Source organism: Carassius carassius, chromosome 1, assembly GCF_963082965.1.
Source record: "Carassius carassius chromosome 1, fCarCar2.1, whole genome shotgun sequence".
NCBI lineage: Eukaryota > Metazoa > Chordata > Actinopteri > Cypriniformes > Cyprinidae > Carassius > Carassius carassius.
In genome coordinates, this window is record NC_081755.1 from 47,369,885 (window position 1) to 47,388,448 (window position 18,564).

Here is an 18,564-nt window from a genome sequence, read left to right on the forward strand (position 1 = left end):
AAACCCTCCGCCTTCCCCAGCTCCACCTGTATAGATCTGCTATGGGTTATTATATATGCTATCAGTATGTCTTAGAGCTGTAAAATGACTGTGAAGAGCGGCTCAGATCATTTGAAGAGAAAAGTTTTGAGGTCATATTGAGATCTGTGACTGCTGACTGCTTGGCAAATCTGATCACACATTGTTAGGATCTCTTCCAGAACGCTATGTGTGAAAATACTCAGATGACAGTCTTTGTCAGGAGAAACATCTGACAAGCGGGAACGTTCAGCAAAAGCCTCCAGTTGTCCAAGAGAAAGAGTTGAGATGTTACAGAGATCATGTTTGTGATTTTCTGAAAAGGTCAGATAAAGGTTGGCAGCACAGCAGATAAATGGCTAACGCAGACACACATTCTTTATCAGTTTCCCCTAAAACAGCAGCTCTGCAGCTGTGATCATGTGATCAATCTCTGCTGCTTCACGCCAATCACAGTGACTCATCATAATCACCTCACTCAAAAATACAATGACTCAAAAAGATTTTCACAATGTTTGATGAATGTGCAGTTCACTTTAACACACTCATCATCCCTGTTCCCATGAACTCAGTCACGTAATGCAATAAAGCTGAATATTAGAGAACAACAGAGCGCTTCAGACCTCACCACCACAATGCTGGGCTGTTGTGATTTGTTACCGGTGGTTGCTACACATTTGTCAAGACATTCAGCACATTCTAGTATCTGCATAGGTAAAAAAATCCCATGTCAATTCTGGCAGCCGCCAAAAAAACTCCCTAGCAGCCTTCAAGCAACCTAAAACACTACAGGAACCCATTAGCAAAAGTCAAAATACTTAACAAAATAACACTCTGACAACCATCCAAAACTCTCCAGCAACCTAAAACCCCCTAGCAACCCCAAAACACCATAGAAAACCCTCAAGCAACACAGCCACCAAAAACAGTGGCACCAAAACCGGCTTCAGTTCTGATCAGGTAAACTGCTGTGTCAGCAGGAGTTGACAGCTCCGACCCCCAACACGACTCACGCTGATTGAGATTAGCGCTAATCCAGCCACATAATCTGACTCAGGCGCAGGGCATGGTGAAAGAGTGTAACCCTAATTCACTTCCTCTGCCTGCTGTGGATGTCCTGAGCTTTGTTTTTGTGTTGGCTCCCGGTTTGACTGAACTACAGCAGTCATGTGCACCACCATCATGGTCCTGAGCACCATCGCTCTCCTGCTGCGACAGATGTTCATCAACCGCGTCAAACCGTGAGTCCACATCACTCTCTGTAGGATCAGCACAAAAGATTGCATTGACTGTGATGTAAAACAGTAAAATGTGTTGTTGTTGTGTGACAGGAGCCATTTCTACCTGAAAGCATTCTACAGTCGTATCTAATGTAATAAAAGTGATTCAGGCAAACTGTTTACAAATTACATCTCCTTCAACTAAACACTTAATTTCATGCAACAATCTCCACTTTCCAATAATATCACTAAATGTTATAATATAAGAGACAAATTTGACCTTGGAGCACAAAACCAGTCATAAGTAGCACAGGTATATTTGTAGCGATATCCAATAATACACTGTGTATGGGTCAAAATTATAAATGTTTCTTTTATGCTAAAAACAAATAAATGTAATTTAATTTAATTAATTTTAAAAAATCATTAGGACAGTAAAGATAATGTTCCATGAAGATATTTTGTAAATTCCCTACCTTAAATATATCAGAACTTATTTTTGATTGCTAATATGCATTGCTAAGAACTTTAAAGGCGATTTTCTCAACATACAAATTTTCATACTTATATGATGATATATAAACAATATATTGAAATATTTATTGTAGATGTTGAAAATGATGCATTTATATAATAAAATCTATATATAAAAATATAACATTAGATCATTTATTAAAAAGTTATTTGCAATATATAAAAATAATAATATAATTACACAAAATATACATATAATCAATTAGATTCAAATAGTATTTAAATATATTATAATATTTAAATTGCAATAATATTATATAATATAATATAAATTACATGGGCAACAATTCCTCATGTCACACAACTTGTTTTCCTCGTGTAAAGCACAAGAGAGTTGATTTACAAATGAATTCAGAGTAAGTCTGTTACTAAGCATTAGAAATATACAGCACAGACAAATGAACACCATTTTGAATGATTTTTCTTTTTTTTCATCAAGCTCAGTGCTTTCTGGGACTGTTTTCACTATGAAGAACACATGCGGTGCTGCTTTAGTTTTTGGCTACAAGAATAAAACATTTAAGCAATGTAATGTTGCTGCCTACATTCCCTGATGTCTTAAAATGCTAGCTAGATTGGGAGATCAGCCGGTTTTAAAACAGAGCATGAACTGTATTTTTGAGAGTTATCACAGGTTTATTTTTTCTGTCCATATCTCCAGACAGACAGATGTGAACGGGACAAAGGAAAAGCCGCATGAGAACGATGCAACAGCTTCAGAAAAATAATAATAAGAGACATCATTTATCCAGCTGAAACTGTGAGCACAGAAAGAAACTCAGTCCAGCCAGGGAGGATCTTCTCAGGGACACTTTCACAAAGTTAACGCTCATCCTGAAATATTTAAGAGCATTGTCAGATTGAGTACAAGACGCATGCAGCGCACACAAAAGAGAGAATTCAGAGAGAGGAAAAGGGTTTTGTGTGACTCCACTGGACGACTCCATTTCCAACACAGCGAGGATTGTTTGAACTGGACACAGGAGGAATAATAGCATCTGTGAAAAAGTGCTTTCAGGACAGGATGCCATGAACTTGCCTGTAAGTGCTGTCCGTGAACACAGATGCAGCGCCCTGTAAATCATTCATACACAACACCCGGCCATCAGCCGCTCGCAGGACTGGACCAGCAGACCCCTTCCTCATCCCCAACACCATCTCCATCCAGAAATGTTATTAACTGACACGAGAGAAGGAAAGAGTATGTCACTGGAAGAGTTTTAAATGAGTAATAGAGGCTCGTCTGATGAGCTCCTCGCTGGAGGAGGCAGTTCAGTGCATGAAACATTGATGCCTTCACATGTCAGCTCTCTCTGTGGATGTGAGTGTGTGTTTACCTCGCTTCAGTGATCACACACACACACACACACACACACCTGCTCCACAGCAGTCAGATCTTCAGCTCAGCACACTCTAGTTTCCTGTAATGGTCAATCCAAATTAATTGTTTCTCATAGTCCTTTTAATTAATTGCATTAATGCGACCTCTTTAATAGCTCAATAGTTTATCTTAGCAATGATGTTAAATGAAGATCAAACTTCATTCAATCAAAGTTAATTTCTCCCTAATTTCTCTTTATTTGTCTCCTGGGGCCCTCAGTAATCCACAAGAGACCATCTGAAACACATAAAAAAGGCTTTGGGAAATAACAATTATAACAAGTCATAATTAGGAGATAAAATGTAAACATTACGAAATATAAAGCCATAATTATGAGACAAAAATTCATATTTATGACAATTGTGAGCTAAAAACTCTGACAGGGAGAATTATGAGATAAAAAGATGGCAGTCAAAACTGAGATAAATCTAAATTATGAAATAAAAAGCCATACCTCTGAAATGAAAATTAAGAGATTTTAAGCCATAATAATGAGACCAGAAGTCATAATTATTACAGTAAAACTTATGAGATAAAACTTGAAATGACAAAATTATGAGATGAGTTACAATCATGAGACAAAAAGTCATAATTATGAAACAGTGAGCCAAAATGATGTCATTCAAAATTGAGATTAAAAACTTCAAACTGACAATCAAAATTATGAGATAAAAACCTGAAATTATGAGTCACGATTAATAGATGACAACTAAAGCTATGAGATAAGTCACAATTATGAGACAGTCATAATTATTATACAGAAAGCCAAAATCATGTCAATCAAAAATTAGATAAAAAACGTGAAACTATGACTGTCACGATTATGAGATAAAAAGTCATAAATATGAGGCAGAAAGCCAAAATTATGTGTCAAAATTTTTATAAATGAACTTGAAACTATGACTGTCACAATTATGATATAAGAAAAATCTAAATGAAATACTAAGCCATAATTAGGATAATTTTTTAAATAAAAATTAAAAAGTCAAAATTACAAAATAAAAAGTATAATCATAAGAAGCCAAAATTGTACTATATCATACTTAAATAAGAAATTAAGTGAGAAGACACTAAGCCACAATAATGAAACAAAGTCAAAATTGAAATAAAAAGTACAAAATTATGAGTCAAAATTGAGATGTCATAATTATTACATAAAATCTCAGACATTTTTTCATAATGACTCTAATGATTAACTCAATTTTGTTTTACCTTTTTTTTTTTTTTTGAATGAGTTGGAAATATGCTTTAATACTCACGTGTATCTCCTAGATATTCAGAAGAGATCTCAATAATGTCTCACACTGTGCTCAGATTTGCCAAGACATAGAAATCTGCGATCAAAATGCAAAAATCTCAATACAAACCCCATCAAATGATCTGAGCTGCACCACATTTATTTTACAACTCTATTTTTTATTTCTCTTTTTCAGAAGAAACGTCAGAATAATGAGAATAACTTAATGCTTAAACTAAACAGCAGTGAGAATATAACTGAAGAACTTCATGAAGTCTTCTGAGATGCAAACATTAACAGTAAAATCTTCATTACACTTGCTCATGTAACTCTGGTCTCACAGGTGCTCTTTGGACACAAGGCTTATGCCTCAGAGTTCCTGATTATTTGTGGTTGAAGATCTGACCAGCTCAAACTCCCCTGAGAGAGAATCAGAGAACACAGCTCAACTCGAGAGGGAAACTCAAACCACACCGTCCCGCTCCAAACATCTGCTCTACATGTGCTCCTGCATTCAATCCCAGGTGTCTTCCAAGAGCCCGAAGAGAAACCTCCGATTCTACAGACCTACACGAGACGCAAATAAAGTTTCAATCTCCCATGTGTTTATGATCTCAAACAAGGAAACATCTTGTAGAGTCCATAAACACACAGATGGAGGTCCAGGAGATGATTAGGGTCTGGATGAAAAAAAGAAAAGAAAAAAGAGTCCATTAAGTCAACAATAAAGGCATAGATAAAATCATTAATAGAGCACTATTAGATATTTGATAAACTATTAATATATAGTAAAACGATATAGTAAAGTGAAAAATGCTTCCTGTAAATAATTAAGCTCAGACCCTGATACCAACATTTGTAAGACAAAATGATTAAACACATATTGTTCTTTAAGAATATAAACATAAGATTGCAAAACTGCAAAGCAACTTTTGATCCTGAACTTGTGATTCATAATTCATTTAGGCCAAATTTGCATGTGTATTCTGCCATGTTCTAAAATGTGTACTCTTTTGGTGGAATGTGAAAACTGTTTATTTGAAACCAACTGCTTTTAGAACAATAAAATGAGTTATGATCTAGGAAATATGAGCCAGTTTTATTTTTGTTTCTCAAGAGTGATTTTATTGTTGTCATAGTATTGTAGAACACTTAATAGATGGTCACGAGACTAAAAAACTTGAAATTATTAATAACTTAGTTTGCTTGAATGAAAATGCCTTAATTCTCCTGTACATGTAAATAATAAGAAGTGCATGCATAATTCATGAATTTGACCCACAGATGTTTTAGACTGACACATGATTAATGTCATTAGAGTTTCCAGCAGCAACACTCATAATAAAACACACTCATCTTTATCACACAGACGTTGTGTTGAAATATTGTGTTTTCCCGTCTCTAGGGTTTTGAATGCTCTTTACTGTAAATAAACCTGATTCATTTTCTGGACAATGTAAAGTCATTTTGTCTGGGAATGTGTGCGTGCGTGTGCGCGCGAGCGCGCGCGTGTGTGTCCCGCGTGTTTCAGCGTGCAGTGTGTGTGTTTATATGTGAAAGCAGCTCCTGTGATCCTGTGGGATGTATATTAAAGGGTCTTTAGGAAACAAACCCCTCACTTAATTCCTCATTGAAGCAAGGGTTTGTTTGTTTGATGTGACACGGGTCTCGTGTTTAAATCAGACTGCGCGTGTCACACTAAACTCTTCTCTACAGCCTTCCTGATTTAACAGATCTGAAATGTTTTCACATCGATTTAGTCTGTAGTGTGGTCAAATCTATCAAACACAGCAAACGGTTTAAAAAACTTTTAATTATCTTTTTTTGAAAAAAAAATCTGAATCTGAAAAATAAAGGCTGGTTTATTGTCTGTGAAATAAATATTTTATAATCTCATGCAATAATTCATGAGCTGTATTACAGTTTTTATGTAAACGGGTTTTAGGAGAATGCCCTTCGAATTTTGTTAGGCCTAATGAAAAATTCTAAATGTTTACAATGGAATTCACAAATCCGTCCAGCTAACAATTCTGGACTGGACACAATACAAACAACGCAGAATTAACACATTCTTTACCTTCTCAAAAAATATCAAGTCGACACATTAAATAAATGGTTACAGTGAACAATAAGGTGTTTTTTTTTTTTTTTTTTGCTTTGGTAAATCTGCTGTCTAAAAGACAAGAACAGAAAGAGAGCTGCAGTCTCCATCTGCTGGCAGTCAACTGGATTACAAGTTTAGCAATATGATTACTAATCTTTTTTTATATATATATATATATATATATATTGAGAAAACTATTGGAAAGATAGGTAAAAATTGCACAATGACAGTAAGTCTTAAGAATATGAAAATATGGCAAATAATAGAGCTCAATCATTTAATAACAAGATTACCAATGTCAAAATGCAAAAATAAACATTATCCCCCAGAATTTTTTTAGTGTTTTTATCTTTGGACCTAGACTGATAAAAAGTCAAAAGCTGAATTGGTTTTCTTTTAAAATGAACTTTTTAGGCATATCTAAAACTAACATTATTTCCTTCAATTTCAGTGCTCAGATATATTCAGGTAAAGAAATTTGACCTAATTAAATTAAAATTAAAAAGGATCCTGGGAGCCCGAAGTGTTCGTTAGTTGTACCCTTCGAAATCCTTCATTCCGAAAGGTCCATGAAGTGGCCAGTTTTAAGGAACTATTATGTGCAGCACTAGCCTTTTCAAGTTTAATCGTCACATTTAGCCATCCTAAAAATTCTAGTCTTTCTGTCACCTAATGGAAGACCTCTTGAAATCATAATTAAAACTATCTCATACAATTTAGGAATTTTTAAGCCCTTGAATTTGATGCAAAAAAATGTAAGACTTTTTAAGACCCCGTGGAAACCCTGTTTATTACAAAAAAAAAACGTTTAGTCAACTTGTGCACCATTAAAAATTATAACAAAATTAAATAATACAATTTATTGAATAAAAATAAACAAATAAGTTCATCTCAAAATACAGCAAACTCCCTTTGATTTCTTGTATTATTAAAACAATCAGTCACAACTATATGATAGAGGTTAAAAAAAAACATTCTTAAGGTAATTTTTTTTCAAAGGCTCATTTGTGGATTTCTGACATAAAAAAACTGATAATAACACACAAGCAACCAAATTTACATGTAAACAGAGCTAATTCAGCATTCAGAAACATGGTCCGCAAAGTTCATGAGTAATAATATACACAAACATAAAAAGCAGAATAAGAGCAACATGAGGCAATGAACATTCACACACTGTCTTTCTTTCAAAATCACACACACACACTTTACTTTACTTGCTTTACAATGAAGAACCAAAAAGAGTCATGCAGCTCCATACTTGAACAAGAGCCTGCATTTTACCACTGAATGGAATGTAAAATGTAGTGTGTGCAACTTGTTCACATATTAATATATTTCAGTGTTCATAAACAGTATAGTATTCATATATGCATATAAATTACATTAAACCAACCTGAAAATATAAATGTCAAATTACTGAACTTACTTTGATGAGTTCAAGATATGTAAAAACATATGTTGCCATGACTTACTGATCATATCATTTTGTACATATAGTTTGTATTGTAAGGTATTCAATGAGGAAACACAGAATTGCAAGTTACCGAAACACAAAACTTAAAACCTTCAGTCTATGGACCGTATTATAAAAAGCATCGCTGCATCTTTACAGCAGATCCCAAAAGTGTTTGTTCAGTCAAACTTAAAACAGCCTTAATGTGATCCATCAAATCAAGTGTCTGTGTGTGCAGAAGCTTTTTTCATACATGTTTCTTCATCATGTCTGAGGTCTCAGCTGGTGATTTTTAATGGATGTATAAAGCCAGTTCACTTCAAGTTTACACAGGTGTAGAGAATCACATTCACTTTCATCGTTATCCACTGGCCACAAACACACACTATTACTTATGTCTGTCAGATGTTTTGATTGTAAAGTGAGTTTGTGACTCCTTAATCACAATAAATGACACTTGATTTGAATTTCTTTCAATGCAATGACGTTCAGATGTTTTTAAGCATGACTTAAGTGTTCAAACGTTTTGGGAGCACAGTACTGTAATTATGTTTAAAACAAAGTAACAAAACCAAAAAAAGATCTGAGCACTCGGCTTGACCTCTGAAGGGACTCATGAATGTTTACCATAGGTAAACAGTGAGGATGCATCTGGCAGAATCGTGTCTTCTCATTGGACTCTTTCTTAAAGCTCTTAATCAGATTGTGTCTCATCTGTCTCTCCGTTTCTCTCAGTCTCCTGTTCTTCCGTCTCTCTCAGAGGTGTCAGTTCATTCATTTCTATTGCATTCTGGTTCTGGTTTGATAGATTGTGTGGATTTTCCTCATTCTACATTCAGGATCAGACACATTCATTAAAAGAAAATTCTGCAAAACATATCTTGCTTGCTTATAGATGAAATTACAGATGCCTGGCTGTAAAACTTCTATGTTCTTTTAGCATTACAGATTCATTCAGAGCTGAAAAATGAACAAAACATACTGTGTGAGGTTGAAACACTCCACTTCCAAAAGATTGCTGGGCTTATAATTATAATTCACAGCTTATCTCTGCTCTAAAAAGACTCGACTGACCCCAAGATAGGGTAAGAATTATCTGGGTGTCACAAAAATTCATACTCACCCAGCTGATGAGATTTTTAAAAACATATTCACAAGTCACACAGGTTTGGATTGATTAGGTGAGTAAGGGATAAAAATAATTGTATATTCAGCAGCTACCTACATGTCTAAAAATTCAAATACTGGAAAAAAGCTCTGTTGTTTATATTTTCCTCGTTAACTAAATGCTGAACCTAGAAGTGTGACAGCACCATAACAATTTAATCTATAATGCAGGTTAATTACAAATCTCAGATCAATACAACATTCCATAAGATATTCACCTGAGAGAGATGATTCTGCTGAGATCTGTTGGATGAATTCGATCCTGCTGAGTTCTGTGTTCAGGATTAGACATGTTAAATACATGAAGCCAAGTGTTTAAGTGCAGGTCACGTGTAAATCCCACATCAATCAGTATTAATAAATATTAAACTTTAAATATACAATACTAACCTGACAATCCTGCTGATCCTTATTAGTGACTGTGTGGAGAACTGTGGATATTTATTAAATCAATGTGAAATTAATCACAGCTTTAATTAAGACAGTACAATGGCTGATTTGCGGATTTAGAAAAAAAAAGGCCTATCACATAATCTACATCTGAATCTACAGATGAAGTGTGTCATTTCTGCACCGCTAGAAACACAAAACAGAATTAAAATTTCAAATGTTCTAAACAATGTTAAATGCTACCCACTGGTTGTACACAACAACAAAAAACCCCAATAATAAAAAGCCACAGATTTACAGCAAATCAAGACAAAAATACAGAGACTGAACATCAGATCATTAGATTTTAGGATTATTAAAAAAGATGGTTTATAAAAATAATTCTAGTTTATACTCACAAGGGTTGAAAATGGTTAACAGCAGCACAGAAAATACAAAAAGGCACTCAGAGGAAAAGACAACTTTTCGCAGATCCTCCATCGCACGCTCACCATTAACTGAAGAATCAAGATGTTACAGTGGGTACAGAGTTTGATTACTCTAAAACCATACAAACTCCTCTAATTGTAAAATGTGCTTGTTCTGTGATAACTGCATTCGCTTTAACCTTTCACATATCCTAGTAAAACGGTCTGAAACCCCTGAAAAAAAAATAATGTGTGAAACCCTGCCAAGTGTTCAAGTTCTTGACTCTGATACTTCATAATGAGCTTAAATCACATTAACATGATGTGACATCAGTCTAAAAAAATAATGTAAACGTAAAAGACGTAGTCCTAAATATTGTTTTATTTATACTTATGTTGCCATATTTGATTCATATTAATTCAACTGATTCACATTCTTCCAGTGTTCAGTATGATGGTTCTGTGTTAACTCACCCACTTTCATGATCAGTTCTGTCGTCAGTGCAACAGAGTTCACAAGAACAACACCAACAGATCCAATAAGGTACACAACGGGTCTAAAAGGCAGATCTGGAAGGCAGATGAAATTGTAAACAAATAAAACAGCAATTTAAAAAAATGTCAGGAGAGATATAACTACAGAATAAAGTACAGTATAATTTATAAACTTCCAGTGAATGGGTGCCATCAGAATGTCTGAGTCCAAGCTGCTTCTAGTGAACAAAAATTCCTCACTAATATGTTTTTACATTTAAACTGTTGCTTTCTTGCTAAAATACAGGAGGAAGCATTATAATGGATTATGGATATCAGCTGCATGGGCTCTCAATCTGATGCAGGGGATCCATTGATGAACAACTGATGTAACGTTAAAACAAACTCGCCTTCATCTTAATGCATTTCATTTACATTTTGAATGTTTTTACCTCATTTCAATTCATTTGAACCATTTAAATTATTTGGAGGGAACTGAATGACCAGGGTCAAACCATCATTTAAGACAAGCTTAAATGACCCAGACTCTTAAAGGGTTCTTATGATGCGATTTCAAGTTTTCCTTTCTCTTTGGAGTGTTAAGGTCCCGATATACTTCAAACTAAATAGAAGAATTAACTGATATGATGTCAATTAGAACAAAATCAAGCCGAAACAAAGTTTGTTTTGACAGTTCAAAACAGCTGACCCAAGGAAACTTTCTGGCTCCTAAACACCTTTGAGTTTTTATTGGCCCGTGGCGATCACGCAATCGGTGGGTGTGTTTTGAAACTCCACCTTCTATGACGTGCAATTTTCCCTGGTTGGTTTCTCATTCTATAGAGGAACATCTCCTATCAGTAGCAATGGAAGTGTCGAATATAAATATATCTGCACCTGTGCGATCACTCTTGGAGAGACTTTAAAGATTCAGAGAAAGTATTTAATTCCTAGAAAGAAATTGCAATGAAGGTTGGTGTCGACAACCCGGAGTTATGCAAAAAGTGACCCCTTTAGTGTAAGATGAAACCCATCTTGGCGATGAAAAACATCACACAGAAGAATATTACAAATAAATCAGTACTGTACCCAGTTCATCAAATGAGTGCTTTAGAACAACAATTCCCCAGAGACCTTGAAGAAACGCAGCTACGCAGACCCATCCAACACAATCTGCAATTGGAACAAATTTGCAGAATAAATTAACACTTCACAGTTTTAATTTTAAATGGATATTTTTTTTTATTGTAGCCATTATTGTACCTTTCTCTTTTTTCAGTGCTATGAGGTAAGAATAGACCATTATGACATTTACTGCTATCATAAATATTAACCAGGCTGTTCTCCTGCCGGGGCGTAAACCTGAAAATTATAAAGGTGTAAGAATGTTTATTTATTTTATTTATTATGTTTCATATAGCAGTAAGATAAAAACTTTGTTTTTTATTTTATTTTTTACTTTGTAAATTGGACGATTTGACCTGTCCCGGAGATGACATTTATTTGTTTTCTTGTTTAACAGTAAGCAGTAAGTAATTTTAAATAATGAAAGATAGAGTTATTCATGACAGTTTCATTGATTTATCTATGATAGTAATTTATCAAATACTCACATTGCAGTTTTTGCACACACGCTTTGTTCCAATTATATCTGGTCAAAGTTAAGAACAGTGGAAAAACTCCAACAACAAAAAGTGCTATATATAGAGAGAAAAAAGAAAAGAATAAAAAAAGTTTAGATATAGTAGGCTAGTTTGGGCTCAGTTGTACAGATTTATCATCATTAATAAACCTATATTTGTTATATGACAAGATCAAGACCTCATGAAGAACACCATTTGGGAGGGTGGGTTTTATTTTGTTTTGTTTTGTGGGGATTGTTCAAATAATTTCAAATAATTCAAATAATTTTCTGAAATATGCCAGATTTCTTCTAAAAAAAAAGATTTGTAGCCTATGTATGAAGCTAATTTAATGCCTAAAAGATTTGTATATGCAGGGCAAGAGTTGTGGAAGTGTGCATAAGAATGTAAGCGTAAATTAAATTTGCATGCGCAAGAGAAGCTTTTTAAAGGTATAAATCGCATTTCAAGAGTAAAAAAATTAATATTTGCAGCATTTTACTGTCACTCATAAGTGTAATTCATTTAATGTGAAACTGCAGCTTCATGCTAAAGTAGAAATAATTTTGATCTGCATTCTTCCGACTTCCATTTTTCCACACTTACACTTTTGGCATGTTGTTTTCGCTAAAATACGGTCAAAGGTACTGCAAGCCTGTGAACAGTGATTTGCAAGCGAAAACAACCGTTTAAAGAACTGCAAATCAGATTCACTGCATAGAACCAATCTGTATGTGAAAAAAAACAAACTGTTGCAAATGTCTAAATGATTTGTTGTGCATGTGGAGCAAAACGTTCCCGAAATAAACTGATATGTTCAGCTACTTCTTTCTTTTTTCTTCGCTTACAATTTTGGCACGATTCTAACACTAACTGAGTTTTGCGAGCCTGTGGGGGAGGGCGGGTCCACCTTCTTCTTGTAGCCAATCACATGAGGCTCTTGCTGACTCTCCATTTACTCTTATCTGATTGGTTCAAAAAACACATCATATGCCAAAACATTAATCTTCATTTAGTTCTGGATTGATCTCGCTGCCAGAATATGCATTCTCCCGTTTAACATCCAGTAATATAATCACACACTGTATATTGTATACATTTATTTGTAATTTTAACTGTTAGGAAACAGAGCGTAAATGTGGAAGACCTTCAAATATTTCTTACCCTGTTGCGCCCTCTATAGGACCAGCGACTAGTCGACGTCAAGCTTAAAGGTCCCATGACATGAAAATTTCACTTTCTGAGGTTTTTTAACATTAATATGACTTCCCCTAGCATGTATGTGGTCCCCAAGTTTCTAAAAAATGTTATCGGTGCAAATCGAGATTTTACTATCTTTCTCTGCCTTTGAGAAAATGGAAGCTCAAACGGGGTGATCTGGAATCTCCTCTTTGTGACGTTGTAAAGAGAAACGTCGCCCAAATATTTACATATAATTCAGTCGCAATGTCAGCACAGGCGTTACAAACAGACTTTTATGATATGGATTCGACAGCACCGCCACAAACAGTGAGTAACAGTGTTCATTAATGCCTGATCTGTGATCAGTGATTTCTGATTCGTAGTTAATCATTCAAGTTCACACAGACTTTCTTTCTAAATCGTTTAATACTGTTTATGCATCAGTGAATCAAGCCAGTGACTAAACGATTAACTTCTCGTTGTTTCTCTTAGTAGCATGAAACAAATCTGTTATTTAAATAGTGATTTAACTACAGAGAGCGATCAAAAAAAGCTCCCTTTTTTCGGAGCGGTCACACATCGCGAGTATATCTGCACACTTGCCCAAACTGCCGTTACAATGAATGACGCTGTTATGCTGCACAACAAAGCTCTTACTGAAAGCATTTTGTGAGAGAAAACGTGTTGCAATAATGACGAGATGACTGCATTCACGCGATAAACAGACTCTGTCTACTCAATGCTGCTCATCACTGCAGCCTTTCATGTGATGGGAAAAGATCGAAAAAATAATTATATAATCAACAAATCCACATCTCGACAGCTGTAATAGTATATATATATATATATATATATATATATATATATATATATATATATATATATATATATATATATATATATATATATATATATATATATATATATTTGAGAGGGGTCCACATGTAATACGCATTTCAAATGCAAAGATGTCAGCCAATCACAACAGTTGTGGTTTACTCGGAGTCTCACAGCAGACACGCCCCTTCAAACAGAGCATTCAAGCCAGAGGGCTAATATAAGGATATAAAAAATGCTTTTTATTTCTAAATTTTAAATGTAAAAATCATACTAACAATATAAGTACACCTAAGAAAACATTAAAAAGCATTTAAAGAAAAGGAAATAATCCATGTCATGGGACCTTTAAAGCTGGCCGAGCATTGAAGTCGACTAGTCGATTAGTCTGTGCAACCCGTAAATGGTTTTCATAACTTCTTACCTCCACTGGGAGCTCCAAAAGCATAAAACAAGAAGATGAGTTGTAACGGAGGCAGAACATCATGACCAATATCAGACACAAGGTCTAATACAGCACGCATGCGGCCATCTTCATTTCTAATGAGTTCAGCCAATGCTATATCAAAGCAAAATATATGGTTATATTCAAATTTATCACAACTGGTTTTTAAAAGCACAATAAACTGTACAAACAGGACAGAGAAATACACTGAACTGAATTATATGAAGTTAATATTAAAAAATATCCTCGATAAAACTAACCTAGCAATAAAGGAACTGCCTGAAATAAGTTATTACACAAAAATAGCTTGTTGTTTGGTGTATTGTGTGAACTCTGAAGTAGGCTATGCTCATGTTTATGTTTTTTTCCAGCAAATTTAACCCAGTTTGAGTTTAATTTAAGTAAATTCTATATAGGTGACAGCTAAAATGTATGTTCAGTGTCAGCAATGATAGCAACATATTGAATAAAATCTAATAGACAAAACAGAATGTATAATGCTGAAATATCTCTAAAAATTATCTTAGTTTAACACTGCAGAGCTGATGAAAGACAATGTTATATAATTTGCTTTTGCAGCATGGTTATGGCCAAGAATGATACAGAAAAACTTACAGAAAATGATATTGACGATGCATATCAGAATCATGATCCCAAAGAGGACTGTTATAAGGACTCTGTCAGATTCTTCATATCTCAGACTTTTTTCCCAAAAAGATTTAAAAAGAACTAGGGCAAAGGAAGAAATTAGCAATCATCAACAATTTTTATTTCAGTATTTTAAAACTAAGTCACACAAATGCTGCATAATTCAATGGCCAAATTTTCAAATTTACCTACCAGAATAAACAACATTTGTAAAGAGGGAATATTGTAGATGAACAATGCAGTGCATAGCTGTTTCACGATTGCCTGTAAAACAAAGGTATTAATTTCAACCTCAATTAAAAAATGTATAAGGTCATTAAAACAAACAAACAAAATTAAGTGGAATCGAAACCATCCTTTCAAAAGCATTTTTTTTTAAAAGAAGACAATCATTAGGCTACTATAAAAACAGTAAATTGAAATATTATTACTATTTAACATAAAATAACTGTTTTCATGATCATGATCCTCCAGAAATCACTCAGACAAACATCTCTGATTATTATCAATGTTGGAAACAGTTTTTGACCAAAATTTTGACTGGCAGTGTATAGTCGCTCTGGAAATTCAGAAATCATTAAACCAATTTTAATAAACTAATGATGTTTATTAAAGTGAACGAACCTGGGAAATGTTCTGGGGCCGTCCATAACAGAAGAAGAGGCCTCAGGAAATAATGAGCACAGCAGGCAACGGTCTCACTCAGATATCCTATAGAATAAAATAAGAATAATGTCAGAGAATTTAATAACATAGGTGACATCAAGGAATAAATAGATTTATTTTGTTCTACAAAACTACGATTGGGTAGATTTTACCATTTAAACTAATTTGATATAACCAAACAGTTATAGTTTCTTCAACTGTTATAATGCAAAATATATAATTATTACAGCTGAGATACTCACCTTCAATAACACCCCAGAATAAAAATGCAAAGAACATAAAAAGGTTTGGTACAGAAACTACAGACATATGAAGAAACAGGGCTGTAGGTAGAGAGAAATGAATTTCAGTCAGAAATGTTATTTAAATTATTGTTTGGAATATGTGTCCCTGGAGCACAAAAGCCGTCTTAAGTCTCTGGGGTATTTGTAGCAATAGCCAAAAAACATTGTATGTGTCAAAATTATTGATTTTTCCTATGTTTTTCCTATGTCCTAACAAACCAAACATCAATGGAAAGCTTATTTATTCAGCTTTCAGATGATGTAAAAATCTCATTATTTTGTGGTCCAGGGTCACATATACAGTACAACTTGTACTGAATATCTCCAGTTATTAAAAGTCAGAAACCTACTATCAAATAAACAAATGAAAATAGTTTCTGTGCAAACACTTTTATTTGATGTTCTGTTTCTTAGATACCACAGAACTGATAGCACCAGTGCAGATCCGAATGCAGCGATACAGAGAATCAACACAAATATGTGTAAAACAGAGAAACCTGTGACACACAAACATTACAGTACTTTCACTTATTAAAGGAAAATCATTGCAAAACATTCTCTGTATGGTGATTCATGTAGGAAGACCATTCAAATTGAAATACCAACACAACTATGGTTATACAATGTGAACAGTGTGGTGCTAAAATAATTGCCAACCTGGAGATTTCAGCAGTAAAGAACTCAGCTCTGTCTCTGTATCTCTCATGTGATGGAATTATTGCATTCTTTTCAAAACCCAGAACCTGGATGATTTAATTTTTATCAGTTTTCCTCCATGAAACCTCATCAATCTCCTCAGATGGGATGTGAGAGTCTACAGAGCAGTTCAGAGTGACGTCCTCACCCACAGACGCAGATATGGGACGATTAGAGCCTGATACCATCAGATGCTCTGGAAGAATACACAAAATATCAAATCATACAAAGTGAAATTCATTTGAAAATGTTGGCCAGAACTCAAAAAGTTTTTACTCACCAACTGCTTTAATTTGAACCAGAGTTTCCTCAGATTCATGCTCAGTGTAAACCTTACATCTGTAAAAACATTTATCTCCAGCTCTCACATTTTCCAGACGGAGGGAGAAGTTTCCATCTTTAATTTTATCAGTGAAGAAATAAGCTCTATCTCATAATCTTGGAACACATGCACTAAAGTATTGTCATCTGTTCGTACCCAAATCACCTTCAGTCCTTTTAAAGGTAAGGGTTCATCAACATAACAATGCATAACCACTGAAGATCCCAGAGGAACAACCAGTGGACCAGAAGGACCTTTCACTAAGAACCCTGAAAACAAAAGAGAACACATTAAGAACAGAAGGAGATTAAGGAAATATTACATTTGAAGTCATTCCGCTTCCATGATGTATTTCGTATAGGCTACATAGCCTACAGTAGTCCTACCTGTTTTGTTTCAAAAGTATAGGCATATGGCTATTACGTATATTAGACTGTACTTACCTTCACAGATCATAAATAGTGCTGCCACGAACATGCATTTTTGTAAGGGCATATTGAAATACAAAATCAGGCAAAACACTACTTCTCAGACTGTTGTAAGTGAAAACAAAGTCTTTCAGCTAGTAGGCTATATGAAGAAGTCGCACGTAGAGCAATTTGCTTTCACTTTCGTTTCAGAAAATTCCTGTAACAATACGCGGGCGGAAGGGTGTTAGAAAGATAGAAAGCAAGGAATATTGTGATGTAATGTGATCAAAAAACTTTCAAATAAAAAAAGATCTAGTTCTACATTCTGCAAGTACATCTAAACCAGCGAAAACATGTTTGCATATAATAAAGTAGCCTAGACTATCTGGCGAGGTGAGATTAAAATTTAGATTTCCCATTCATGTTGCGACTGATATGAATTTGGCTTTACCACGTTTCTTCACCACCTGTTAAACTGAAAGAAAACAAATGCGTAGGTTACCTTCAGACATTTTTTTATGTTAGCAGATAGGCAGATAGTGTTTGTGATATATGTACCTTTTGTTACATATCAGTTGAAGATATTGGACATTTATTTTTCTATTGCCCCTTTTCCATAGCATTTTGTGTTGACTTTAAAATAGACATTACATAATCAAAGCCCTTAATTTAGATCTAAATGCGCATTTACAATTTTTGATTGATATAAACACTTCACTCATAAAAAAAAACATGTTGAGAAATACCGTAAGCACAAAAGTGCTGTGCAGAACTGTGTATAACTAGATAAACCTGTTCTTAAGTCTTGACAAAAGAACTGCTGAAATGTAAAAACAAAGGTCACAACATGAGTAAACCTTTTTAAGAACTTAAAAGATGTCTATTTATGTGGTACAAAAGAGCTGCAATAAGATATGAGGATGAGTTAATTTGTCAAATAAAGCTCAGACAGGGTGCAAATAAGAATTATTGTCCCATGTAGACTTCACTGATTATAATGGGAGCGTTCCAAGAGTGCAGAAATGTAGGCTAGCCTAAGCCTCCCAAACAAAGCTTTTTATACA

At 34.4% G+C, this 18,564-nt stretch overlaps 2 long non-coding RNA genes and 1 pseudogene across 2 annotated transcripts; 1 reads left to right on the top strand and 2 right to left on the bottom strand.

Moving 5' to 3' along the window:
* Window positions 1-1,118: 1,118 nt before the first annotated feature.
* On the top strand, window positions 1,119-5,435 carry LOC132127165 (uncharacterized). Its single transcript, XR_009427494.1, has 3 exons — window positions 1,119-1,259; window positions 2,434-3,093; window positions 4,734-5,435. It is a non-coding gene; the product is annotated as an uncharacterized LOC132127165 (long non-coding RNA).
* A 3,235-nt stretch (window positions 5,436-8,670) lies between these two features.
* On the bottom strand, window positions 8,671-9,535 carry LOC132127191 (uncharacterized). Its single transcript, XR_009427495.1, has 3 exons — window positions 9,508-9,535; window positions 9,336-9,389; window positions 8,671-8,779 (listed from the first exon to the last, which is right to left on the bottom strand). It is a non-coding gene; the product is annotated as an uncharacterized LOC132127191 (long non-coding RNA).
* Window positions 9,536-15,820: 6,285 nt separating this feature from the next.
* Window positions 15,821-17,546, bottom strand: LOC132142204 (butyrophilin-like protein 8; annotated as a pseudogene).
* Between the last annotated feature and the right edge of the window lie 1,018 nt (window positions 17,547-18,564).